The 27,970-nt window shown below is 34.3% G+C and overlaps 1 long non-coding RNA gene across 1 annotated transcript; it reads right to left on the bottom strand.

Annotated features, from left to right (window-relative positions):
- Window positions 1-621: 621 nt before the first annotated feature.
- LOC143250663 (uncharacterized) lies at window positions 622-27,864 on the bottom strand. Its single transcript, XR_013028291.1, has 3 exons — window positions 27,734-27,864; window positions 27,034-27,260; window positions 622-870 (listed from the first exon to the last, which is right to left on the bottom strand). It is a non-coding gene; the product is annotated as an uncharacterized LOC143250663 (long non-coding RNA).
- Window positions 27,865-27,970: the final 106 nt, after the last annotated feature.

Genomic DNA, 27,970 nt, shown 5'->3' with positions numbered 1-27,970 from the left:
GTTTTATTGTTATTTCTTTATTGAAACTATTTTAATTCAAAAAAATAGTTTTATCACACCTGCCACCTGGATTTTAAAAGGCTTAGATTGAAATAGCAATGCATTAAGTCTTTATTATCGGACATCTCTAAAACCAATGGCCTGGAATGGCCTAGCGCGTTAAGGCGTGCGCTTCTTAATCTGAGGGTCGCGGGTTCGCGCCCGAGTCGTGCCAAACATACTCGCCCTTTCAGCCGTGGGGGCGTTATAATGTGACGGTCAATCCCACTTTTCTTTGGTAAAAGAGTAGCCCAAGAGTTGGCGGTGGGTGGTGATGACTAGCTGCCTTCCCTCTAGTCTTACCCTGCAGAATTAGGGACGGCTAGCACAGATAGCCCTCGAGTAGCTTTGTGCGAAATTCCAAAACAAACTAAAACCAACACGGTTATAGAATTGTTAATAGTAGAAGAATACTACAATCATTCAATAAGTTGAACGTTATTAATTATTTATTCATTTGTATTTATGATAATTCGCTCGGGATTTCATTTACTTATAAAAACATTACATGTTTGTTGTGTTTAAATTGCTGTTAACCAACGAAAAATCCTGATCCTAAAGATTACATAAAGAGAAGGGCAAAATATTGTTTCTAACATCTTCAAGGTCTAAGCGCCATCTAAAGTATTAATTATGATTATTAATTTGAGAGCCCAAAGCATGGGTGTTGGTAAGAATTTGAGGATATTGTTCTCCACGCCTATTTAATGGCGTGTTATGAGTCCAACAAGGCTCCCATAACAAAGTGGACTTTTTACTTCGATATTCTCGTAACCATAGTAATTACTGTGGTGATTTGACGTTGTCGTCTTCTTCCGTTGATATTGGTATCTGAAAAAAAATAGATTACAAATAGTGTGTCAAAATGAAAAACGAATGTTTGAAGGGCATTAAGCTAGCCGTTCAGAAAACAATAGATAATACATTTAAACGTCCATCCAACAACTTTTTGTCCAAGCAAAATCAATTTTTAGAGAAAGGTTTGAGAATGCACTTACCTAAAATGAAATAATTCTAATATAATCGGCCTGGTGGTTAAGACACTCGACTCGTAATCCGATGGTCATGGGTTCGAATCCCCGTCCCACCCAACATGCTTGCCCTTTCAGCCGTGGGGGTGTTATAATGTGACGGTCAATACACTATTTGTTAGTAATAGAGTAGCCCAAGTGTTGACGGCGGGTGGTGATGACTAACTGCCTTCCCTGTAGTATTACACCGCTAAATTAGGGATGGTTAGCGCAGTTATCTCTCGTGTAGCTTTGCGCGAAATTAAAAAAGAAACAAGCTAACAATGCTAATAATTTACTAAGAAATACACCATGTAAAAATTGTAAAATAAGAAAAAATATTGTTTTTTGTCGTTAAATGTGTAGCTGCACAATTAGCTATCTGTGCTGTGCCTAGTACGGGTATCAAACCCTGGGATTTTAGCTTTATAAGCTTTAGACTTAGCGCTAAATCACTGGGCACAAAAATAATGAAATTTATGAGAAGCGTAAGACAGAAGTCAGACAATAGGCACTCTTATTTATAAATAAGGTTAATTATCAGATTTATTTTTTATAAGTCATGAAAATTTAACAGTATTGCCTGAGTTTAAAAATCTGTCAAAAAGACGCTTCTAAACTAAGATAGAATTTATGCAGAAATCAACCACGTTGATATCTAATTTTACAAAGCATTAAACATGGTGCATGAAGAATCGTTGTCATTGTGTATGCACACTATACCTTTGTATTTCTGCTTCTTTTCCTAAATTACAACTTATTGGTAACTAGCAGGACCTCTCTCATAGTAAACTCTTGTTTCCTGAATGATATAATTAACCAAATTTACATATGATTTATTAAGCCTCCACAACATTGTTTAACAGATCAGCAACCAAAGAAGGTTTTGATTAATTGTGACCGTCTTGTATATACAAGTTCATTTGCAAAAGTAATAGTTCTCGTAATTAATACGTTCTTTTTATATGTATTCAATGAGGAATTAAGACACAGATTTGTGTGTTCTAGTTCTCATTAGGTTTACCAGGAAAGCTATAATGTTTGGATATTTTCTTCGTCAATGGAGTCACCACAAATATTATATATGTGTGCATGAAAGGATAATTTATTTATACAAATGTATAAATTTGAGCACATGCAAATAGGAACAGGAATATAAGGTTGGACCTTAAAAACGTGAAATTTTTCGACAGAACTACAAGTTGGTTGGTTCTCTATACTCAATAGCAATAGTATAATATTAAATGATTGTGAACAATGGTTCATTTTTAATTGAAATGGTACACAATGTTGGACAAGGGGAACTAGGATCCCACTTCCTTCAAATTCTGCTGACCAGCATCCACTTCAGCTTTCCAATAAGTTGCGATAGATTTGAACTTACCATCTTCAACTTAGTTTTTAAGTTTGTAATAATGACTATCTAGAAACAGATAAAGGTTTAAAACGAATTTCGTAGTTGAAGATGTAAAAAAGTTAAAAAGCTGAGTTAAAAAAATAAAAGCAAATCCGAAACATCGTGTGAGTTGGTGTATTAATAAGTTTATTTTTACTTTAACTTCGCTTGTATTTTTTAACTATTTCTATTATATCTTGGATTTTACTGGATCAAAAACGGCCCACTTTTTCACACTATCCATGCATATTTCCCTAGGAAGCATGTCTCAGAGTCCCACTTCCCTAGTTTTGTTCTTGCTTTTGGAGCACTTCAGACATTTTTGATTCAGTTTCAACTGTAGCTCCCTCCTTAAACACATGCATTATGCTTTTGACGATTACGTGTTACAATCTTTGGTCAAGCTCAGTCATTTAACTATATGAATGAGATTTCTGTAGAGAATAATCAATTTCTCTGAAAGAGATATGAGTTTGGCTATGTTCTGTTTAGTCATTATATCAGTCATTATAGAGTCGTTAAATTATTTGTTTGTTTGTAATCGAGCACAAACCTACACAATGGACTATTTGTGTTGTGCCCATTACGAATATCTAAGTCCGGTTTTAAGCGTTGTAAGTCCGCAGACATATCGCTGAATGAGGTATGGGTATTTTTTGTGTTATTTAAAATAGGCATCATGTCAAGCATGCATCAGTCTTTAAATCTACTAAACAAAAATAGGTCGTTTGATTAGCTTATATGAAATCGATCGAGTTTTGGCTTCTAATGCGTAGGAAATATCATAACACTGATATACTTCACTAGAAGAATTACAATATTCTGTTAGTCTCTCAGAAACGCTTCGCGTCGTATTCTGTCAACATTGACAAGTTGAATAGGAAAATTTGTTATTTTCTACAAGAAACCCATCATATTAATGTCTCCTTATATTCGTATACTTCTTAGTTTCTTTAAGAAACACACGTCAGGATTTATCACCACTAGGCCCAGCATGGCCAGGTAGATTAAAGCGTTCGACTCGTAATCTGAGGGTTGTGAGTTCGAATCCCAGTCGCACCAAACATGCTCGCCCTTTGAGCCGTGGGGATGTTATAACGTGACATAATTCCCACTATTCGTTGGTAGAAGAGTAGCCCAAGAGTTAGCGCTGAGTGGTGATGACTAACTGCCTTCCATCTAGTCTTATACTGCTAAATTAGGGACAGCTAGTGCAAATAACCCTTGAACAGCTTTGCACAAAATTCAAAAAACAAACAAACTATCACCACCGACGAGTCAAAAACATATTATGATTTGTTTGTTAAGTGCAAAGCTATAGATGGCTATTTGTGTGATGTGACCATCATGACTAACAGAACCCAATTTTCAGCGCTATAAGTCTATATATTAGTCATGACACTGTTTCCATGTTTAATTATGACAGCTCGAAACGTAGTATAAACTGTGCAAACAGGTCAAAACGCAGTCCACGAATTTTACAAACAGATGCAGTCCACAAAGTTCTTCAATCTTTAAACTGAAGTTCACCTATCGTGCCCTTGATATGTAGCTATTAATGGCCTTACTATGAATTAGTTTTGACAGTTTTTTAAAATACTTTACAAACTGCGAAACTCCATTTAGCTTTGAAAATTAATATTGCTTAAAGGCGTTAATGAAACGTAGAACGGTATGAAGGTGACTTATAACCTTGACTAAGTACATTTTATTATATTCATGTACTGTATATCAATGTGTCCTGGAAACCTCGCCTGCAGTGACGGACGCGCCCTCGAAAATATGAACATGCTACAGCCAAAACACCTCTCAAAGACACGTTACCTCACGAGTAACGCTACGTTGAAAATAATACACGTCTTATACACATGTACAGACCTCAAATTATATCTCTCTAATTTATGCTCAAGCTATAGATAATACAACGCTCTAACACATGCACAATTTACAGTTAATACAGGTCTAATACGGATACACAATACAGGTTAATACAGATCTAATACATACACAAGCTACAGAGAATACATTCTTCTAATACTTGCACAGGCTATAAGATAATAGAGCTCTAATACATTTACACAATATAGGTAATACAGCTCTATAGTACATGCATAAGCGACAGGTATTACAAATCTAATATACTCATATACTACTGGAAATACAGCTTCTAATACATGCAGACAGAAATAGAAATCTAATAAATTCACAAGCTACTTGTAATACAGCTTTCTAATACATGATAATATATACGAACGTCACCATTGCCTATCACCCACTCTTCATCACAGCTCTCTTAGTTTTGTCCTTCTTAACGTATTACATATAGATATAGAACACTTTAACTGTTCAACTGTCAACAACGTACAAATACCAACAATGTGTATGTTGACATAGAAACCGCTGGCAAAAAAAAAAAAAAAATAATTGAAATATAAATTTCGTTCCTGTTATCAGAACAAAATGCTAGGCCTGGAATGGCCAGGTGATTAGGAGAGCTCATAATCTGAGGATCTCAGGTTCAAATTCCCGTCATATCAAGCATGTTCGCCCTTTCAGCCGTTGGGACGATATAAGTGACGCTCAATCCCACTTTCCGTTGGTAAAAGAGTAACCCAAGAGTTGGTGGTGGGTGATGATAATTATCTGCCTTGTCTTACATTGCTAAATTAAGGACAGCTAGCATAGATTCAAAGACAAACAAGAAAATACTGTTTATTTGAATATTTATTATTTCTTGAACGGTAACAAATATACAAATAACAATATAAACGTCTATATAAAAACAGGTTAGTATTTGTAACCCGACTGGCAAGTAGGCTAAACTGCCAGATTAGAGTTTCTTAAGGTTTAGGTACAGTCATATTTAACTTAAAGGTGCTAACCAGAGGAAACCAGTCGGCCACTCATATGTTTAACAAGAAAACGAGATTTACTCTCGCAGTTATAGTGTTTCCAAAGTCAGAAAAGGCAGGGAGTGTTCAGTAGCACATCGCATCCCGAACCTTGAGTCTTTTACTTTGTGAAACTGACACTGGGTGACGTCCAGTCGCAGAAATAGTAATTTATTTGAATTTATTTATCAACAGAAAAGTAACTTAATCTCGTTTCTCTTGTGACATCATATAAAACCCTTTATTTACATCTCTAAAAGACAGATCTTTAAATAAACATGATCCACTACTTATGTGTGAGTGTTAAAGTCCATGATCAAGAACTAACTAGCTCAACACCATAATTTTTACATGGTAACTGGAAACTGTCCTTCGAGATAAGTAAGTGTTTGTTTTCAGAATTTTTTGGTCCACATAAAGGATACAAAAGCCTCTGAAATAAGTCACATTAACACTTCTTTATGGACTTTGATTTAGAATTTAAAGGCACAAATAATTAACCAGTTACATGAATTAATTATTACTTTCCACACAGCAGGGAATGCGTTTAGTCGTGATGACTAGAAACCCACTGGAAGTAAAAATGTATCTCAATACGGTTGGTATGGGTATTAAAACTTTTATTTTGGTCTTCAAATAGCTACAGAGTTTGTAACCCTAAAATTCAAGGCTCGATCTCCGAGTCTTGGATGCGCCGCAAATAGTCCATTTTACAGCTTTTTGGCTGGCAAAACATAACTGACATCTATTTTTAGTTTATAAGTTTGAAGTGACGTGAACAAAAGTAGTGATAATTTATGTTGAACAACTATAAATGTTTAAGATAAAAACACACTATGTTTACTTGGCTTAAGAAATTATGTTGTTGTCGAAAACTTTTACGTATCCTTGTTTTAAACAAAAAATTATTTATTGTAGACCAAAAAACAATTACTAGAACTCAACGCATTACCATAAATGCCTTGTGAAACCGTTTAGTTGTAATGCCTTCTACAATAATACACTTCCTGCTAGGTGATCTTCATAAGATTAGTAAGAGTGAACTTTTTAAAATTAAACGGTTTATAATTAATATGAAGTTACTATTTATTAAGTTAGCGACATTGTGTGAAAGTACATAAGTTATAAATTATCATTGCTAAATTTTAAGCATGAAACATTTGTTTTAATATATGCTGAAAATTAAATTAAAAATATAAAATAAGCTCAGTGAAATGCCCCAATTATTGGCTAAATTTCGTCTATTTTTCAACCATTAAAGCTTGAATAAATAATATGACATCAAACAACGGCTAACTGTAAGATGAAACTACATAAACTTAGCCATGATGGTTTAACTTTCACTTGATAAAGATACGGTGGCTTTGTATGTTGTTGTTTTTTTTGGAGAAAAGCCACATTATGCGAGGAATTGAACTTCGGATATTGGCAGAAACAGTGACCAAATATTTTTAACACTATCATTAGGTACTAATTACTTATAAGCAACAATGTGTTATCAATAGTGATAAATACCGAATCCAAGAAAAATGCTGATATATATTATATATCAGATAGAAAAGTGAAAGATGTGTTATTAGGCTTAGTATAGATTTGTTTTCTGTATGCCAGTTGCGAAAACTAATATAAAAACGTTTCTTTGTTGGATACACAATATGCGCGTTGCGAGTTAGAAACCCTCTCGGCGGGCATACTCGTAATTTTAGCCATGTAGGTGTTATAATGTGACAGTCTATCTCACATTTCATGAATAAAGAATAGTTCAACAGTTAGCGCTTGGTGATGTTGACGGTTAGCAGAATTAGCCCTGAAGTAACCTTGTACGAAAATTAACAAAACAAATGAAGAGCGTCTTCTTCTTTTTGTCACGAGGTGTATTATAAAGTATTCTAATATTCAATTTCTTGTTATATTTATTCTAGCCGTGACGTAAAAGTGATGAATATTGCTAACTGTTTAAATGAGTTTTTGTTTGCACTATTTTTTTTTGATTTTTATTACTAAATGGTATAATAGCCTTTTAATAACTATAAAGTATATTAGTTTAAATAAGTGCATATAGACTTGTTTGACCAAGAATAAATTTTGAATTTTTGATATTGTACTTTCAAATAAATATTCTAGAGACTGACTGATAGCACCAAAACGAGATTCCCGGATCGAAATCTGTACTTTCATTACTTCATTTTACAGGTTTATAATAGCACGATTTAGTATTTAAGGAAATCATTATTTTAAGTAAAGTTTGTTCTTTCTTATTTAAGCATTAAACTGCACAATGGACTATCTGTATTTTGCTCACTACGGATCTCGAAATCCGTTTTTCAGTGTTGTAAGCACACAAACGTATCGCTCCGCCTATGGAGGACTTATACTCTCGTCCCTAAGACTCCTGCAAAGTATGTATGCATGAAGAACTAAATAATGTAGCATCTCTTAATAAATTTTGACAGTCCTGTACTCCGTGATGTCTAGCACATTGTTACAATTTGTGGTATAACCAAGAAGCTATTACAAATATTAAAATAAGAGCTATAGACCAAGATGAATTCAAGGCTTGTTGGTACACGTTAGTAAGCTGTGCAATCGTAGTAAACATACGTCTCCTTTCGGCTGCTGCAAACTACAAGAATTTTTTTGTGACCAAAACCGTTAAAGGTTTGTCAAGTAAGTCCATTTGACATTGCATTGGTATAAGAGACGTATTAACTGTTGAAGAAGCAGTGTCATTTGCAATCATATTTTAATTAATAATTTCAAATAAATTGCTCAAGCAGATGTAGTCTACACTTGTCGCTGCAACTGTTTAAAGAAGGTTTTTCTTTTCAGCTTCTTGAAGTACCTACACACATCTAAACGATTATAAAAATGTAAGACGTTTGCGTTAGGAAGAATTAATAGGTACAATACCTCAATGAAGTTAGGTACCACCTATCTGACAAGACTATTCAAAGCTTATTGCTATTGTGTGATAAACAATGTAGCAAGGAAGCTATAATGGCTAAAAATTCAATAGCTAACATCCTTTCTAGGCCATTAACTGTCTACAGATAATGTTCTAGAATCTAGATGATAGGATACACTCAGTACCAGAAGAGTATCACATGTGACTGTAGTAATAGTCATGCATAACTTTGGTTCTTTGAATTTTGCTTGACTTTGGCCTTATACTGTATAAATTACTTCTGGCAAAGCAACCATCTTGGCCATTAGACACGAAGTTGTTAGTGGTACCAGAATTTTATGGTATCTAGTAGATCTAATTTTCTCGCTCAGCTACAAGTCTTAGTGTATTTAGTTAAGTAGATTAGTACTCACACAGTTTTTGATGGTATTGAAGGACACAGAATAACCCACAGCTGCCATTTCTAATAAGCTACCGAAGATATCCAGGTACATGGGACGCTGGTAAACTATCAATATCAATAATGTGTTTGCTTGTGTAGAATCCAAGCCTTTTGGTGAACCCTCGTCTGCCAGTCTTAACTCTCTAACAACGTATTGGTAAAATCTACGTTTCGTTGTTAATACCTAGTTATAAATTTCAACAATTTATCCATAAAATCCAGAAGTTTTGGACAAGCTTATAGATGTCAGTGTAAGTAGTCTTGCTGTAAACACTCAATTGTCAGAGTTACAGTCAGTCTGACTATAAAATTCAACATTCAGTTGTCTATTACGACAACTTAATCTACTTACAAAATTCAATATTTCAGTTAAAATTGAATTACAAGTCACGGCATTGAAGCATTCAACAATCCATTGAGGTTAAACCAGATATGTTAGGTCATGCTCTGCTGTCAGTGTTAACGTTGATAATGTGCTATTAGATTCTAACCCTAATTCTGACTTGTAAATGAGTTAAATAAAAGTGATAAAAAATAACATATATCACCATGCTTATCTAGTTCATATAATAAAGTTGTTGCTTATGCAGTGTGATAATAAAAAAACAACGTCTTAACCTCTATCAATTTCATCGTATTCCAATGAATCTGATGTGCCTTGTTATTGAGTAAAAGATCTCATCAGCACAGAACATTGCAGATATAATGTTTGAAATATTTTTATACAATGTTATCTAAGTTCACTCTTACGTTATTAGGTTATATCAGTCTGATTAAAAGAAATCGAGATATATTTGTTAAAGTTCAGATGCTAATCACGCAATATTAAAAAATGTCTACCAAATTCAAATATTTTTAATAAAGCTTTTACTTTTGCTGTCAACAGTCTAACAATATATCTATAGAATTCAGGAACGCTTGTTAATGCTAATTTACTAGTAATCACAATTTATCAATAGAAACCAGACCTTTTGTTCAACACTTCACTGTCAGTTGTAACACTTTATGTATGAAGTCTTTACGAAAACTTGTTAGTATAACAACCTAGCGGTCTAGCTGTAAAATTATTGATTTTTGGTAATGCTAAGTTATTAATATCAGTAAAATATTTATTATATCTAAAAACGTTTTTTAGAAGTTAGCTGTCAGTCACAACAATCTGTATAACCCTCATCAGATTTTAATTTCAACAACTTTTATCATTAAGCTCAATATATAGGGATCTGCCGAGAATACATTGGCTCCGTATTCAATTTATTACTCTAGGATGCTTGCAGCTAAAGCTGAATTATGGCTTTATTTAAGCACCTCATTGCCATTATCGAGTGTTTCACAACTTGTAGATTCTCAGTATCATTAAAAAGTGTTGCTAAAACGGGGAACTAAGAGTAAACTAGAGTCAAAGTGCTCATTTTTTTCCCACACTAATCAAAAAGAAATCTGTGAAGTTCTTCTCAATGGTTTTCGTATGACAGAAAAGCATTTTGAGAGTACCAGAGAACAGGTTGTCAATTTGCGCACTAATATAAGTTTTAAAAAAGTCATAACTCTAGTGTAAACAATGTTATCATTACCCATTGAAGTGAGTTTTCTTATATAAATATGGTGTTTCTTTCAAAAGCTTAAGTACAAGGTAAAACAAGAATAACCAGCCAATTATAGGTAAACGTTTAATGAAAGTATCATGTAGAATATTCAATGCTTTGTACACTATACAGTCAGTGTCTTTAAGGAGTTAACCCCTATATTATGTATGAAATGAAAGAGTAAAAGAAAACAATCAGAACTCATGATATTATATTTTATTATATTTATATTATATTTTAGTACACACATTCACAGAATACACTAATTACAATCAAGAGAAAAACGTCAGAAAACGAGTAATAAAATCATTTTGTGAATGTAAAATGATGTAGGGATGGCAGTGCCGAAAGGAATACAAACATGAATACAGGAATGATGTGGGTGTATATTTTTCAAACATTCTTTTCTTACTGTAGGTTCCTTAACATTAAATCCCAAGAAGTCAAGATTATGACTAGTGATGATTAATAACGTATTGTAACTACTTGTATTGTATAATATCAATATTTGAGATCATTCTACAAATACAATGAAGAAACTGATAAAACTGATGTGATATTAACAATATATTTTACCATTTAATTATAAAAATAAAACATGCGACACCTACTTCAACAAAACTGTTTAAAATAAAATGAGGGTGAAAAAGTTATAAGCAATTTACAACAATTATAATGTAAGGATAGCAATGTCGAAAAATAGAGAAACATGGTGCGGATGAATACATGAAAACCAGATAGCAATGTCGAGAAATAGAGAAACATGGTGCGGATGAATACATGAAAACCAGATACCAATGTCGAGAAATACAGTAACATGGTGCGGATGAATACATAAAACCCAGATAGCAATGTCGAGAAATACAGAAACATGGTGCGGATGAATACATGAAACCCAGATAGCAATGTCGAGAAAAACAGAAACATGGTGCGGATGAATACATGAAACCCAGATAGCAATGTCGAGAAAAACAGAAACATGGTGCGGATGAATACATGAAACCCAGATAGCAATGTCGAGAAAAACAAAAACATGGTGCGGATGAATACATGAAACCCAAATAGCAATGTCGAGAAAAACAAAAACATGGTGCGGATGAATACAATAAAAACCATACAAAATTCACTATATAAGTAAAGAAATATTTCCAAGAACAAGTTTTATCTATAACTAAATGTTGAATTCTTGTCAGTTTCACAATTCAAGCTCGAATCGAAACATTTCAACTAAATACAGCCATACAGTCTTACGGTAGTTAATAACCATAAACTTATAAAGTTAACTCAGTAGTTATTGGCAACTTATGTTGGTAATTTTGTATATTATTTTGTGTAGTCATCACAGCCATACAGTCTTACAGTAGTTAATAACCATAAACTTATAAAGTTAACTCAGTAGTTATTGGCAACTTATGTTGGTAATTTTGTATATTATTTTGTGTAGTCATCACAGCCATACAGTCTTACAGTAGTTAATAACCATAAACTTATAAAGTTAACTCAGTAGTTATTGGCTACTTATGTTGGTAATTTTGAATATAATTTTGTGTAGTCATCACAGCCACACAGTCTTACAGTAGTTAATAACCATAAACTTATAAAGTTAACTCAGTAGTTATTGGCTACTTATGTTGGTAATTTTGTATATAATTTTGTGTATTCATTGCTGCCTCGTTTCTATACTTTTTAGCATCACACTTACTTTTTGTAAAACTTTTGCATTACTTATACAGAGTTCATGCATATTGTTTATTTGTTATTGTCAGTCTAAACAATATATATAATACATTCAGCAGTAAAACTTTATGGAAAAAAATATTTACTTCTGATACATAGACAAATACATTTACAAGACGAATCGCAACGATAAAACATGATTTTATACAAAACCAACAACTGTTATTATATATACATATATATTTATAGTTAAAAAAAAAATCCATGTTATTTTGTGATGACAATAATTACCTATTGCTAAAATATTTCGTTTCTAGTTCCTTGAGTTCCCTCTTTCATGAGATAAGTATCATTATTAAACTAGACAGTCCCCACCCTTTCTGATACATATATTAAAGTAAAATCGACGCTTTCAGCGGTTAGGCCTTCGAAAGCTTTAGTCACCTGTGTCTTCGCTGGTACACCACCTGCACGCGCAAGTAACATCTGTATCTTGTTACGGGCCTATTACTGTTACTTTATGTTACCCCCTAGTATTTTATGTCAGAAATCTTGTTTAATTTATCGACTTTTGCTTGTAGTTTAGCACAAAAGCTGCACAATGGGCTATCTGTACTCTGTCCACTACGGGTATCTAAACCAGGATTATCGCGTTTATGTCCGTAGACATACCGTTGTGCCACTGGGTGGGAGCAGTAAACCAGAGGAATCGTAATCCTAAAATTCGTGGTTCGACACCCGCGGTAAACAGAGAACATGTATAGCCCACTTTATAGTTTTGTATTTAACAATCACATAATACCATTTTGACCCCGTTGTCTCAGCAGTAAGTCTGGGAGCTGATAACGCTAAAAACCAAGTTTTGATTCCCACGGTGGACATAGACAGCTAGCCCATTGTGAGTCTTTGTGCTTGAAAAACAAATACATAATAACTGACCTCTGAACTACTAGCTTAAAACAAAGCTATTATTTAGATGTTTGACGGAAATCTCTTTTCTAATTTAATGTAATACCTTATGCAAGAAGAATAAACTCACTATGAACGCTATTAAGGTTAACATTGTATCCATAGTAACAATAGAGATATTGTGAAATTTATCTCACAAAATGAAAGACGTTATCTCTTTTACTGTCACGGATATATATATATCTACTCTTCATTAAAGTATTGTTATGAGCAGTTATATGAGCAGATATGTATATGACTTTTGTTTTAGCCTGGAGAAATGTGGTACTAAGCAAATTTTCTGACAAATAGATACGTAAAACACATCAATAATTTTAAAATGCATTTTAAAATCATCAATCTTGCATACCTATTCGCAAAATTTAAAATGAATAAACGCGAATAATTATTTTACTTAGTTAACAGAAAATAATTTTGGAAATAAATAAACGAATAATTATTTTACTTAATAAGTTCAAGAAAATTGCCCTATCCTGTGGCTCAGCGGTATGTCTGGGGACTTACTACGCTAAAAACCGGGTTTCGATACTCATGGTGGGCAGAGCACAGATGGCCCATTGTGGAGCTTTGTGCTTAATTAAAAACAAACAAGCCTGCAATATATTTTAGATGATTATCTGTTAAAATTTTTCTTGTTGGTACGACAAGTAATAAACGAATTTTTAGTAATTATACAACACGACGCTTGTATTTATATTTAGTTATTAATAAAACTGAAAGTAAAAGACTTAGTGGTGATAACTGTACTTCTGATCCACAACAAGGAAAAATATTCTTTTCAAAAAAGGTTGAAAAGTAATAAGGTCGACTTTAAAGTATCAGACTGGTTAAGAGGGTCTATTGATCTATTTTTTCCATCTAAATAATTTCCTGTGGTAAAAATAAGTTACAAACAATTCAGTGAGATATTATTGGATAAAAAAAACTATTCTACAATATGCCCAATGTGATTACGATAAAGCTCCTCCATTATTTCCAGTTACGTCTATAGCTGCACTAAGTTCCCCCTTCCCAAGAAAAAGAAATGTTTAGTCACTCATCTAGGATACATGAACACATGTGACAAGTTTGAACCCGCTTACTTGAAAGTAGCAGTTTAAACACAGTTTCAGTCCTAGCATCCCCTGGCATTCCGAGAGGTATGAGAAACAACTACTTTATAAACCTGCTGCTAGGCCTATATCATGCCTGGATATTCTGGATAAAGTTCTGGCAAGTTTTCTAAGTTTGGTCTAGTTAGTTCCAGAACTATGTGAAGAGTTTACGAACAAACACAAAAGCTCGTAAACGACGTGAATTAAATATGGGATATATATATATATATATATATATATAAATGTTTGTTGGTTGTAAAGCGCAAAGCTATACAATAGACTATCTGTACTTCACCTGTCTCGGGTATCGAACTCTAAGTTTTAGCGTTATTAACTCTTAATTGGTTTTAATCAAATGATTTAATATGTGTGTCTATACTCTATAATAACAGAAGTCTAGTACATATAATTCTTCTCAGTGTTATATCAATTCTCTATCAGGTTGTCCAGAAATAAATGTCATTTTTGAACTGCGAAGTTTGAAGTGTAAAATAATGTTGTAAAACATGCTTTAATCAATGTAAGCACCATTTGCTTCAACACACTTTTGTCAATATGTAACGATGCTGTTTATGTCCCTGCTGCAGAAATCAGAGTTTCTAGGGTCAATGAACTCTCTGAAAGCTTCTGCAGCTGCCTGGTTTTGAAAGCGTTTATTGTTCAAAACATTGTCAAAGTGCTTAAGAAAATGAAAATCTGTAGAGGAAAGACCTAGGAAATAGGGTAGATGAAGCAGAACCTCGATTTCCAATTCGTTCAATTTTTGGAGTGTCATCCTTGACAGGTCTCATAACGCTGATTTTTCTTCAGTCAGCTCATGTGGAACCTACTTATCGAACTGTTTCGTCGTTCCAAACGCACTCAGGTGGTTGGCAATGCTTGATTTGCTTGTGCCTAGCTTTTCTGCAAGCTCACGTACTGTTGTGGGAGGGTCTGTCTCAACTGCTTCTTTTAATGTGTTTTCATCTAAAAATGGCTTCCTTCCACGACGTTCGTGGTCTTCAAGACATTCATCTCCATGTCGAAACCTTTGAAACCAACGCTAAACTGTATGTTCAACAACAGAACAATGACCGAATGCTTGGTAGTAGCTTTTCGTCCAAATTTAAAGTCGTAGAGGAAAATTAGACGAAAGTCCTTCCTGTCCATGCTGCTGTTTCAACTCTACTCAGAGTAAATTTCGTAATCCCCAAGGCAGCATGGACAGGAAGGACTTTCGTCTAATTTTCCTCTACGACTTCAAATTTGGACGAAAAGCTACTACGAAGCGACAAAAGTTAGATTAAACCAACCACCCACCGAAAAGTTACACAATATTCAGTTTTTAAATGTCATCGTGAGAATATTTACATTTATTTCTGGACAACCTAACAAAATTATGAGAGCGGCCTTTATGTCATTCATCTCCATGTTGAATTTACTTTTCATTATTTTTCTAAATGTAGATATAGGACAGTAATATCTTATCATGTAATTAGTGGTCATCCTAGGTCTTTTTTAAACATTAAAAATTACACTATGTTTTTTTGTTTGCATATTATGGAACGAAAGAGCTCATGTTTTGTTTATTTGTTTTGAAAATTCGGGCAAAGCTACTGGAGATTTATCTGCGCTAGTCGTCCCTAATTTAGCAGTCTAAGATTAGAGAAAAGACAGCTAGTCATCATCACCCTCGGTCAACAGCTAAAAGGGAGAGCATGTTTCATTCCGTTACATTATTTTTTAGTTCTAATCACGGAATTGATAGTGAACTTAAGAACTTCCATATTTTATTGTTACATTGGATTAGATAAGACATTATCCAAGATGTTAGGCAAGCCAAAGCTTACCACTAATTAAATAGTATTCACAACATAGTGTTATAGGTGACGACAAGGCGAATGATGAATTTCAACTTTTACACTCGGATAACACCGAGTAAGAAGGCACTGACAATAATTACAGAAACAGACGTTGCCATAGGGGCGCAGGTGGCTGAAGTATCCGATTGGCCAGATGATGATAATACCTATTTTGCTAACATATAGGTATGCAAGATCAGAACCATTTAATCAATAGTGAACGAACGGAACTAGAGAGAGAGTTACTGGTAGCAAACTATTTTAGGGTCTATGGCATTGCAAAGTAATTCCACAAAACGAATATTTTGTCAGATTCTTGTGTTTTATCAAAAAGAAATGATTGCGCATTTATGTGAACAGATATATATATGTATGGTGTGTGTAGTCCCTCAATCGCTCAGAGATGTATGTGTATTTGTATGTCTTAGGTAAAAGATTTCTGCAGATTTTTATTTCCTTTTCAAACAGATTATATTATAGTAGTTTGTTGCGTTGGACTCTGAGCAGAATTTCGCAGAAATTGAAAGTTACGTGAATTTAAAAATTTTTACATGAAGAGTTATAAAACGTTTACAGTTACCTCATAGATTATCAGATTGGCTACAGTAACTGTCTTGGTCATACTAGCAGTTGCGGGCTAACAAACACGCCTAAATATTATACATTGTTAAGCACTGACGTAGCTACCTGTCACTGTTATAAATTGTTGAGACATAGAGCTGATAGCTTCTTCTAGCCTAACGGACACTATTCTGTGCTAGTCCAACAATGTGATGCAAAATTGTTCACAAGGGGTTAAAAGCATGATAATATGCATGATAGTAGGGTTAGTAATACTGACGGCCATACACCCAGTTCAGTCTCATTCAAATTGTCCTTCATAATCTCTAAAAATATGCAATGTTGTGGTTTAAAGTTGTTAATTTACGTTTAAAAGTGTGGAGCACGTCATGGTGGTTTCAAGTCTGTCCTTAATTGAATTTTGTCCCCAAGTAATCAAGATGGTCACTAACCATGTCATTCACGAAATCTTAAAACAAATTCAATAAAGTATAGGTACAATCATGTGCAATTTAGATTACATCCAAACCCATGGATAATAACAAAGATTTTCAGACGTGGAACCACTTTACTTCAATGGAAAGCAGTCGCTACGTCTAGCATTGCAAGAAAGTTTCTGAAATAAAGTCAAACACGCTAGTTAAAATTTTTACTTTGTAAAAAAAATATAAAGTTTTGTCATTCATGGTGACGAGAAATCTACTTGAAGTAAAAATGTGTTCTAAAGACGGCTGGTATAGGTAGTAAAACTAAAGGGCTTAATTAAAATATATTATCTTTATATGGTATTAAAAACTTTAATTAAAATATTTATTTTAATTAAAGTTTTCATATCCATACCGGCCGTTTTTAGAATATATACTTTTCAAAACAAGAAACGCAAAAGGGATATTTTTGTTATTTTAAAGAGAAATATATGTAATAACGTTACAAGCTCAGAGTATGTGATGTTACACGTGTTAAGGCACTGATTGTCAGACCAAAATGACAATAAAAGTTGTGCACTTTGAAAACGGAGGAAAACATCGGATTTTTCGCCAGAACGCATGCGTGTCCAATACATTTGTTTGAGAGATCTGCATGTTCTGCAAGTGCAACATGTGCAAAATCCCTATAAAAGTGACGGGTTCTCGGTTTCCATAGCTCAGTGTTAAGCCACCGACACACAATACAGTTACGCCAAGACTGACTGAAGCACAACGCAACAACGACATTGGTCCTTGGAAGCAGGCGAATCTCGATCAGATGTTGCCAGAGCTGTGAATGTCCACCCAAGCACCATCACAAGTCCATGGAATCGTCACCAACAACATGGATCAACTCGTGACAGTCCACAATCTGGCAGACCTCGTGTGACCACGCCCGCACAAGATCGCAACATCCGGTTACGTCACCTTCGGGATAGGACCACCACTGCGACGTCTACTGCCTCAACCATACCAGAGCTGCGTAGGATTTCCGATCAGGCCGTACGCAACCGTCTACGAGATGCAGGAATCCAACCTCGATGTCCAGTCAGAGGCGTCATCCTCACCCAGAAACATCGTCAAGCACGGCTGCAGTGGACTCGGACACATCGGGTATGGCCTCATCGACGATGGAGGCATGTTTGGTTCAGCGATGAATCACGTTTTATGCTTCGTAGGCAGGATGGAAGGACTCGTGTTTACCGTCGCCGAGGTGAACGATTTGCAGCAAACTGTGTGCATGATGTTGACAGATTTGGTGATAGCAGCGTCATGATGTGGGCTGCCATCGCCTACAATGCCAGAACAGACCTTTTGCACATTCGAGGGAATCTTACGTCTCAACGATACGTCGACGAGATTCTTAGGCCCCATGTGCAACCCATCATGGTGAACGTCAACGACGTTTTTTCAACATGACAACGCCCGTCCTCACACAGCCCGACTCACCACTGTCTTCTTGAGACACCACAACATCAACGTTCTTCCCTGGCCCTCCAGATCACCAGATTTAAACCCCATCGAACATCTTTGGGACGAGTTGGACCGACGTCTGCGACAACCTCAACCGCAGACTCTACCTCAGCTTGCAGCAGCTTTGCAGGCTGAGTGGACAGCCATTCCACAGAAATGATTCGTCATCTCATCGCTTCCATGAGCAGGAGATGCCTAGCAGTTATTGATGCTCACGAGGGGCATACTCGTTATTGACGTTGAGTGACGTTAAACTTCACCTAGTAAGCGTGGACTTCGCCTTTGCAGACTTTGGATGTTCAGCAGTGAATGTGCAAAGTTTCACACATGTCATACAGAACTACCCGGAATAAACTTGTTAACAATTTGTCTCATATTTTGCCTTTTGCGTTTCTTTTTTTGAAGAGTATATATAGCTATGTCGTATGATATATCGTTGTTGAGCTTTTTCTTCGACGAACTGAATGTCATTTATAAACAAACTGCCCGACAGCCAAACGGTTAAGGCACTCGACTCGTAATCCGAGAATCGCGGGTTCGAATACTCGTCCCGCCAAATATGCTCCATCTTTTAGCTGTGGGGGCGTTTTCTGCTTCAGATTATTAATAAAGAAAATTTTAACTTTTTTGTGCTATTTTTACACGTTGGTCAAAATTATCGTTACGTTTTTCACTTTAACTGCTCGTTGTACAATGAAATTCATCTGAGAAACAGCTTTTGTTTCTAGGGGAGGAAATATCTGGAAGGCCATATATATGTATATGGTATGTGACATTAGTCTGATGTCTTTTTCCAGTGGCCATTAGGCATCATATGGAGGTAATATCCTTCCTTGTATTCCATCTGGAAATGACTGATCAAATGTGTAGTGCTAGTTGCTCTAATTACGAGCATGCGATTGAATGTTTCAAATAACTAAGATAAGAATGAATCAGCCTGGAACACTATCTAAGAGATATCTACTGTAAAACTCTAAGAGAAAGCACAGTTTTATTTGTGGTTCTGCGGTCAGTGTAGTGAAAATATTTTAATAGGATAGAATCGAAATATCTCAGAGAGTCAATCTCGTGACGTTAGCTTAAATATCATAAAAATATATAAACTTGATACGCAATGTTTTATTTGGTTATTATAGAGTATTTCACTTTTAACAGTGAAATATGTTATAATAAAATAGGTTTAGTTAATATTTTCTTCACATTTTTTTCAGTGGAAGGTATAATCAAAGGTGCATGAAAACGTAGGCTATGAGCGTGTTATTATAGTTAGCAGAAAGTGAGAGTTTTACTTTGATACTTTGTAATCTTAACCAGATAACATTAAGTTGTACCTATCTGGAAGAATTCATAGCTATAAGTAAGGGATTAATGTTAACTACTATGTGTAGGAATTGGTTTCTATAACCCCTACAGCTACTAAATTCTGAACTCCATTAATATGTATGTGTGTGTGTTTTCTTATAGCAAAGCTACATCGGGTTATCTGCTGAGCCCACCAAGGGGAATCGAACCCCTGATTTTAGCATTGTAAATCCGTAGACTTACCGCTGGTTGTAACCAACGGGGGGCTATTCATGTTACAGCCAGAGAACTGTGAAACTCTAGGAACAGGGTTAAAGGGTAATCTGTGTCACTTACTGCCACAGAAATTAAAACAGTACAATTATATGTATTGGTCTAACAGAGATAAGATTTATGCGGGGAATAAAATACATAAAACTATACAAAGCATGTAGAAATGTTGCCTGGTTAAGGTGAAGTTTTATTACCCAGGAGATGAAATGTAATAGTACAGGTTCAAGTTTGTAACTAAATATTTATGGCACTTTTTAATCCATACCCCAAGCTGAACCTCCGACGAATGAAAATTTGTTTGACCTTTTGTTTTCAAACTCGACTTTTACTAAAAAGGATAGTATCCGGATGTTTCAGGATCTCGTTTCTTAAGCAGTTACTGGCATTGTATTTATCGTAGTGTGCTTAAAACTCCAGGTATGTAATATGCTGCTTGATGGAGGAATATGTATCGTTTAATGACATTGAGAAGTACCCTGAAGTATGGTAGTTTCACTACAGTAAGTTATGGAAGGTAAATATTATAGAGGTGAAAGGTGGCTAAAGTTTCGGAAACTTTAGGGGCATAACTGACTACAGAATGTATTTTATATTGTTGTCCAAGTACTTCTTTGGTATGATTTATTATAAATCAATCGAATCACAATAGTCAAACCAAAGTGATTTTTCTGCTAAGATTTAAAAAAGACGAAGTGCACCTCAATTTTGTAATACATTGGACTCTTTAAGTAGTGTAGAGTACAACCAGGTAGCTTGATGAATCATGGCAAACAAAATCGTTATAGGATATTAAGACATAATTTTGTAAGTCGTACATGCACCAATTATTCCATAGTTTAGCCTACACTACATCATGCGACATCTGACATCAAGGCACCAAACCTTTGTCTTGGGAGTTCTAATGTTGCATGAATAATGAGACACGTGTTTATCAGTCTTTATTTTAGTACTAGCTGGAGTAACTGTCCTCTCGACGAAGTTATGTAAATTCATGATTAATGAAAGGTCATCTTAAGATATGAAAAGTTGCTTCCTTTATATATAATTGTAAAAAAGCACACCTTCATAAAAATCACAAACGCAAAATTGAAGGTTTATATGTAACTCCGCATGGACCTAATGAGCCTCCATACCAAGTTTGGTGAAGATCCACCCAACTCTGAGAAGTAGTCACACGTACATACAACAAGAACAGAAGTTATCGATATATTTGTATACATTTTGGTGAAAAGTTAAATGTTAAAAAAATTTCACGTATTGTTACCATGGGTTTTATATATATATATATATATATATATACGTATTTCTCTTTGAGTAATGTGTAACGATTTATTGTATATATGCATACTTTACTAATGTTTTTTTATATGCATGCATCTTTTAGTATAGCTGTGTGTACTAGTTTTTACAGTTTATCAATGATCTGCATAGTAGAGAAAGATTGTGCTATATATCCATGTGTATGTGGATTTAAAGACTGTTATACGAACAGGTTCTATTTTTAAATTTAATATTAATAGATGCTTTATTATATGACAAAGTACAATATTAATATGCATTGTATCATTGTTAAATATTTTTCATTGTCTTGTGGCTTTGTAAACTTCGAAAGCAAATGATAACAATTTACTGTTAGTAATGTCGGCTGAATGTGTTAAAGTATTACCATATATATTTTCAGCAGCTCTTTTTTCACAATTAACTGATGAGTTTCTTTTCTAAACAGTTGTCTTTTCTCTATTCAGTTGTTTTACAGGAGTGAAAGAAACTTACACCACTCTTTAACCAACATACGTTTATAAGCTTTATTGTATTTAAAGTTAAAATCAATGCAAACTTCAGAACAGGTCTAACGAAAGATGGCAGAAGTGTCTTATATTAATAAACTCAGTTTTTTCTGCTTCCCAGTACGAATATAGAATTTTTCAAATTTATTATTTTGCGCTGTTTGAACACCAGGTTGGTTAAGAATGTCATTAAATTTCTTACAGTTTAACTGCTCAGTGTATAATGTTTAGCAACTGTAGAAGCATTATTCCTGTTGCTGTAGAAATAATTGTAAGTTCACCTTAAGTATGGGAAGTTAGCCAGGTAACGTTTTAACTGGTATTCAAGCAACAGGGAAGTGAAGTGAAAGTAGAAATCCTGTAGTTGGTTGATAGTCAATACACCTGAATATTATGGATAAATCTTTGGAGCTGTTAGACTGGCCTTACCTTACACCCTTTTACTCCACATAAAAATTAATGGAAGCAAAGGTAAAGTATTAATATGCTTATTTGCGTTAAAATACGAAACCCTATAACTCACCTCCAAAAAATGATAGTTTACCCCTGAAGAAGAAAGTTCCACCTTACGAAAACGCTTGAGTTATAAGGTATCGTAAGTTTGTGTTATGTCGTGTTTCTCTGACATCATGTTCAATGATCACCTGTCTGCATGACATAAAGTTATTTTTCGAATCGCTAGTATTATCTAAATAAAATACAACAGTGAATAGACTAAGCTATGAGGCCTGGCATGGCCAGGTGGATAAAGCACTCGACTAGCAATCTGAGGGTCGCGGGTTCGAATTCCCGTCACACCAAACACGCTCGCCTTTTTAGTCATGGGGGCTTTATAAAGTTACGGTCAATCCCACTATTTGTTGGTTAAAGGGTAGCCCAAACGTTGGCGGTGGGTGGTGATGACTAGCTGCCTTTCCTCTAATCTTACACTACTAAATTAGGGACGGCTAGCGCAAATAACCCTCGTGTAGCTTTGCGCGAAATTCAAAAACAAACAAACAACTAACTGAGCTATGGACTTGAATAACAAGAAACAAGAACAGAACCAATAAGAAAATAAGTTCAAGGTAAACATTTGAAACGTAAATTGAAAACAAACGAAATTTAAATAACATGGCAAAATAGGAAAACTTAAAAAACATTTTTCGAAAATAAGTAAAGAATTATAGAAATTGTAAATGCTGCATTTTAGGCTGTTCCAAAAATAAAGCGATATAGGAAATCGTTAACAATAAAATGTTATATTTTTACTTGTAAAATACTTTTAGTATCTTGCGGCATATTTTAGTCTTAGCACTAAGTTTATAATCTCTGTTTCTAGATTTTTCACTGTATATCTTCCACTTCAGTATCAGGTTTCTGTACCAGTATCTATTGATTTAAATAATGTTGATCTTCAGTATTTTACTACACACTACATAGAACCAGACGTCTGCTGTCACCATTGACTGTTTTGCTGGCGAGATTTGAGCTACCAAATCAAAGCAGAGTTTACGTATGCAAAAATCATACATCTTCGGATCAAGAGAAAAAAAAAGGTAAATAGAAACAGTCTCAGTTTCTGAATTATCGTATACGTTTAGTTAGTTGTTGTACTCACTTCCTGAGTAAAATTTCTCTCTATATATATATAACAAAACCTTACTCTGCGTTGTCGAACGAAACTTGGTCGCAAAAATGTAGGAACTAGATTCGCTTTCAATTTCATTGTTTTAACGAAAATAGAATAAAAAACCTTGAGTTCATATTCCGCATGACTTTTATTATATCTCTTTGGATCTACATCATCTATATCTTATGTTTAACTGACTAGAGTCCATAATTACTATATACCCTTTATCATGTATCTAACTGATCACATTCACCAACTTAACTCCACCTTATATTTACTTGAATCACAATTTCTAAATTATATTAAGTGGACATTTATTTTATTACTTATGTTTAATTATTTTAGATAACTCTGTTTTAATTGTACTAATAGTATACTAATTAAAATTTATTCCTTTAAAAAAACACAGCATAATCTGCTGAAAAACGTCTGTTTAATATTTGGTCACATAAACAGCTTCATAAGTTGAAACTGATTTATATTTTTCAAAGCAGCATTCACATCAAACCAAAGTAATTCTAACAATATTTACAGCTTCAAACGTGTACTTTTCTTAATTACTTCAGTTTTCATTCATATATTCCGAAAATAATTAATCAGTTAAGTATAACTGTTACAAACCCTTTTGGAGTTGGGAGAGAAGGTTGTACCGGAGCCACATTCTTAGTTTAAAAAAAATATATCTGAATCCTGAACCACGGTTTGTTTCCCCGACGGTTTATGCTTTTATATAGTTTTAGAGCAGCTAAGTTTTCATTGCTTACTTGGAAGTCATAGTTCTTTACGTGTATGAAAAGGGCGACTCTGTTAAGTGCTTTAAATTAAAAATAGTGTCTAATTTACGTTTTATACCATGTGTTCTGCCTTAATTTAACCCTTATATGTATATATATAGTCTTTTAGTAACCCTCAAACTTGAAACATAGTCTACATAAACTGACATCGATTTTTCTGTACGATGGTTTGACTGACATAGTTTTAGAAAAGTAAAGACAAATTATTGGTTTGTTCCATGCAGTTAATTTGCTTATGTTCTATGAATACCTGTAAAAGTAAGCAGACAGTTGGTCTCTTGTTCCCAGTTAGACCGAGTACATGTGAGAGTAAACTTAACCTATAATTACAGACGTTTTTACCTTTTGACTTCCAACACAATGGAAGTGACCGTAATATATGCAAGAAACCTTTCACAGTTCAGCAGTATTTCAAGCATAATAACGAATGGGAAGGAGGAAGTTTGTAACAAGTTTAAATTTTTAACTGTATGGTTTTATTTGTTAAACCCCAAGTTTTAACTGAAGCAAAATTTCTGTTATTTCTTTTTTGAGGCAATGTTTTTAACCGTAAATATACATACGTTGATATAAACGTATTTGTAAGGCTGAATTAGCATTAATTAACAACGTCAAATGAATGTCGGGTTTGGTTTAAATTTCGTGCAAAGCTACACGAGAGCTATCTGCGCTAATTTAGCAGTGTAAGACTAGAGGGAAGGCAGAAAGTCATCACCACCCACCGCCAACTCTTGAGCTACTCTTTTACCAACGAGTTCTTTTATCAATGAAAAGTGGGATTGATCGTGACATTATAACGCCCCGATGGCTGAAAGGGCGAGCATATTTAGTGCGACTGGGATTTGAACCCGCGACCCTCAGATTATAAGGTGAGTGCCTTAACCACCTGGCAATGCTAGGCCATGAACGTCGGGTTTGTCGATTAGACTCGTATACGTCTCTGTAAGAGCAATAGAAATAATCAAATACACGTTTAACTCGACAATCTGTGATGACGAGAAAACGGCTGGTATGGGTTGAGAAAATGTTTTTATGTAGAGGATCGAACAACGTTTCGACCTTCTTATATATATATTTAACCCAACAAAGTTTTATGTAACTTGTGGACATACAAAAGATGCTTCTCTAAATTAATTTTTCTTCTGCATTGTGATCAATACTGGATTACTTCAAAATATGTTTTCGAACTATTTTTTTTGTCGCTTGACACATTCGCTTAACAATACGTTTACTAGAAAATAAGGCACCGCGTAGAATATGCACGAAATATTGCGTGTGTGATCAGTTGTGAACTGATGTACTAAATGTTTAGTACGAGTTCATAAACGCAACACAATTATATGGAAGACGACAATCAAACATCAGAAGAAAAAAACAAACAAATTAACTGAGAAAATAAATAGCATGCATTCTTGACTAAATATGATTCTTTTTATCTCATGAGCTATATATTTAGTTGTAACACTAAATTTACGAAACCGATAAAAGTGTTCCTTCATCTTTCGTTTTTGTTCCGTGTTTCACTTTGTTCTTTTTTCGTTGAACGGCAGCTAAAGCCAAAATTATTTAAACTGTTAATAACGTATCTCTGCGTAAAGTTTAAGAGTTCTTTTTAAGAAACCATATCAACATCAAAGTGTTAATTTAAGCCAATTATGTTAATAACCCTTGAGAAAACTACCTACGTAGATCAGAACTAAAGAGTAATGTTCTAACTAATGTAGCTAGTTTAAAATATTGGTCAGGCCAGAAGAACGCTATGTCTTAAAAAAAGCAGTTGATGATTAGAATGCAATAACATCCATCGCTGATATCAATATTTTCTAGCATAACCTCGCTAACTTGTCCCACGGTTCAACTAGTTTAAAAGATTTATGTCATGTTCAGTGTTTTGAATCACACTGGCTTTATTTTTTTTTCATTTTATTGGACCCTCGATGAGTTGAATAAGTCTTTTTTTGCGTCACCTAGAAAAACAATCATTTTTTTTTCGTAGAAGAGCCGTTCTTTGTAAACATTACATGTTTTTGGTGTTTTTACAATACATATACTTCAAAACAAGCATTTAATAGGTATGAGTGCAAAGCTTCTCAAGTTATTTTCACACGCCTTTGTTTCTGATATGTTGAATGTCCTTTCGTTGCTCATGATGTCATGGATTCGGGTTTCCAAACACTAATTTGAATAAATAATAACTTTTAATGGTCCTTGAAGTTGATTTCGTTTTCTAACGCTTGTTTACTAGAGCGAGCAACAATTGAATGCTCAGATGAACGAATGTGCTTTATCGTAGTTTCTAAATACTTTCATTGAATAAGAACAGGGATCCAAGTGACATCAAAGTTAATTTTGAACCTACAATTTTAACATAGACTAAAAATTAGTTCTCACTTTTATCTTTAAATATAAAAGTTAATTGTAGGTAAAAAACAAAGAAAAGCGTTATTTGACCCGTATAAATTTACAATACATATAATATATCTCTACTCAGAAATGTCCTGATAATATATCACTAAACTGCCATCGTTTGTGGTATTTTAACCTCCTCTATTCAGCGGGTAAACCCAGTATCCAATATCTATATATTATTTTGGAAGAAGACTACTCCTCAGAGTCACAGTCTGTGGACTTCAACTGCTTGAAATCGGGTTTCGATACCCGTAACGAGTTGAGCACAAAAACAACTTTTCAAATAAAATCGATAATGTTTCGAAGACTTATTAAGAAATGTTTTAAGACTTCAACTATAAAGAAGTATATTAAGTGTAGAACAAAAAGCATAATGAAAATTGAATGATTCCCTCAGCATGATTTTTCAAGTATTTTATATCAAAATACGACAGCTTTCTGCCTTAAACACGCAGTATTTTTCCAGAATTAAACGTTATTTATTTTACAAAACAGTCACACTAACCTATAAGACAATCTGATATAGAAGACCGACATCCTTCGTTTCTCGTTCGAAAACAAAACACCCTCATTAGGTAGAGTACTGCTCTGTTTATCCCACCCTGTTGTACCTGGCGTCCTTGGTCTGGACACCGAGAGGAAATGGGTGCATTTAATATATGATAATAAGATGCAACAGAGCGTGTGAGTAGGGAAGAGCCATAATTTTCCAGTCTTCGGGAGAGGTTGGATCTGAGGAAAAATATTTATCGTTATAGTTAGGTGCATTTATTAAATGTACCCAAGAAAAGGGAGGTAAAGCAGTCAGCAGAAATTTGTAAATTAGGTCTGGGTGAGCCATGTGATCCAACAATGCATATAAATACCAAATTCAGTACACTGTTTGTGGTATCACAATACAAATTATTTTTATTATAAAAATACAAATATAAAAACAGACAAACTTTGCACTAGTATATTTATATACATGCTAACCTGTAACCTTAATAAGGTTTCAGAAATTTGCATGTTTTTGAGGCTTTACAGGTTAATTAAAATGCTTTTTATGAGCAGTATATAATCTAAACTGCTTGATTTGTTAACAACATTACATAGACTGATTTTGCAGCCGTTAATAAACATGAAGTAACCCTCAAATTTCCTGCGTCGTAATTATCAAAAAGCTTCGATAAAATCATCGATTATTGCTTGAAACTGAGACTTACTTTTATTACGTCTAATGACCAGGATAGGTCCTGATAAAACAAACACGTGTGATATTAAACCTTCACTCTGCTCTCGTAGTGGTAGCTACTGACTCTCCTAACAACAACTGGAAAGGTTTATACCATATTACTACTCGTTTATAACGTACATTAGTTATACTAATGATACCTAGTGGTATCTATAAAGAGAGATGACAGTCTTCTCACTGTTTTAGTCTGATATATTTATGAAAGTAA

Source organism: Tachypleus tridentatus, chromosome 5, assembly GCF_004210375.1.
Source record: "Tachypleus tridentatus isolate NWPU-2018 chromosome 5, ASM421037v1, whole genome shotgun sequence".
In the NCBI taxonomy this organism is placed as follows: Eukaryota; Metazoa; Arthropoda; class Merostomata; order Xiphosura; family Limulidae; genus Tachypleus; species Tachypleus tridentatus.
Note: the sequence above shows the minus strand (reverse complement) of the source record. Positions and strands in the feature narration are given on the sequence as shown.